Source organism: Equus caballus, chromosome 3, assembly GCF_041296265.1.
Source record: "Equus caballus isolate H_3958 breed thoroughbred chromosome 3, TB-T2T, whole genome shotgun sequence".
Taxonomy (NCBI): Eukaryota; Metazoa; Chordata; class Mammalia; order Perissodactyla; family Equidae; genus Equus; species Equus caballus.
This window is the reverse complement of record NC_091686.1, coordinates 33082501-33084470: the sequence shown is the minus strand read 5'-3', so window position 1 is coordinate 33084470 and position 1970 is coordinate 33082501. Positions and strand designations below refer to the sequence as shown.

The following is a 1970-nucleotide window of genomic DNA, read 5'->3' as shown; positions in this document are numbered from 1 at the left end:
CCCTGATTTCAGAGATGTTAAAAAGTGGATAAATGTGCATCTCGGAATAAATAAATTTCTAAGTGTGCAACTACTCTTCCCTTACTCTCTCCGTGGCAGACATTACTAATCAATCCTGGCACTGTTTCCCGCCAGGCCTAGATGGGTCTCAGCAGGCCATGCCAGGAACCACCAACTGACCTAAGGGCATGAAATGAGACCAATCTTTGAGCACTGGGCTGGGCTTAGGGTTTCTTGAATGAGATCATGAGGAGGCCACGCCCACAGTGGGGTGGGGGACCATGGGACAAATCTCTACTTCCTGTCCTAGAGAAATAAGTCCATGATTTAGGGAGATCACCTAGAAAGTAACTTGTGAGACACATCTCATTTTAAATAGCCCTCCACTTAATCTGTGTCTTCCCTCCCCAGGGAGATCCCCCAAATGGGGTCTCATGGGTGACTGTCCAAAGTCTCAGGATTGCTTCTGGAACCCCACATGCAGCACAGATAGTTTTACCAAGAGATGATGCTCTATTAGCTGTTAGCAACGTTAAATTATGAACATACACAGCCACCCTGCCAGGCATTGTCAGCCCCCCTCCGAGGTTTTCCCACAAAGGTTATTTTGTCCTCTGCTGGCAAACAAACACTAGCAGTTGCCTGAGGGGACAGAGAAGTTTCTGGCAGAAAGACTGAAGAGACAGTGGTGCTTGCCAAACTTTCCAGCTGCCCGCCTCGTTCCCAGCCCCTGACAGTTAGGCAGAGCCAGGTGACTAGATCTGGCCGTGAGAGAAGTGGCGCTTCCAGTGGGAGGCCCAGTAGAGCTGGCACCAGACCCTCCAGGCGTCTCTCCCCCACCTCAGTGACCAAGGGGCCTCCGTGATGTGCAGAGACCCCACCTGAAGGACAGCACCCGCAGCAGACTGTGTGGGGAGAGATGAGTCTTGGTCGTGCTGAACCACTGAGGTCTGGGGGCTGCTTGTCACTGCAGCACAATCTAGCCTCTCCTGACTGACACATGGAGGAAATTGCTTTCTCCCACTCAGCTTTTTAGTAAGGTGACCTCTATTTGAATCCGAGCTCTGGACGCAGCTGGGGTCCTGACATCATGATGGGAGAGCTGAGCGAGTCTCCTTGCAGGGGATCCAGATGGTTCCGGGGGAGGACTCAGCATTCGGGAAGAGAAAGCAGGATGATGACTCCATGACAACTCTCTGTTGTTGGAAATGGGCAGTGGTGAGGACTGCTGGTGTCTGTCCTTGAAATTCCTCCAAGCCCGTCCCTACTCACAGTGGAAAGCGACCAGCCTAGGTGACCCAAAGCTAAAACCTCACAGCCAAAGCGAGGGAGTCTGCTGAGCACGAGCAGGGACGGAGGACACAGGAGGGGAAGACGAGGTACCAACTCTTAGAGTTGGAAACGCACGGGGTTCTCCTGGGGACAGTGCTTCGATTTCCTCCTGGAAAATGGAGGCTGGGCCTCTCCCTGCAGGGCAGCTTCCAGAGGGAGCTCCGCGTGTGAAAGCAGAGACTTCAGACGTCTTAAGACCCAGCCTCAGAAGTTACTCAGTGGCACTTGGACCACATTCTATGGGTCAAAGGAAGTCGCCAACCACCATTCCCCATGGGACCCCCGAGCACCTCTATCTCTGCCAGTCTGTACGTCACGTTCCCCTCCTGTGTCCTGTGCTCTGCTCTTACTCAGAAAATCCCCTCACTTTGGCTGTAAGGTTGCTGTCAGGTGTCGCCTGGACAGGTCACCATCCACTGTGAGAAGGGATGGGGTTGCCCCGAGGCTCCCTCAGTTCTGCCTTCAGCCTGGCTCTGACCTGCTCCCACCACCGCCACCGCCTCTTCAACAGCTCCTGGTGTAGAATTTGTACCCTGACAGGCCAGTCTGGCTACAGATTCCATGTGCTTGTTTCTCTCCTTTTTCTCTCTTTAATTCTTGGGGGGAAAAAAAAGCTGAGCTTGACCTTGAACACAAAA

At 53.1% G+C, this 1970-nt stretch overlaps 1 long non-coding RNA gene across 1 annotated transcript in view; it reads right to left on the bottom strand.

Moving 5' to 3' along the window:
- The window catches only part of LOC106782947 (uncharacterized), a 33940-nt gene that overhangs the window by 21376 nt on the left and 10594 nt on the right, over positions 1–1970 (bottom strand). The window lies entirely within an intron of this gene.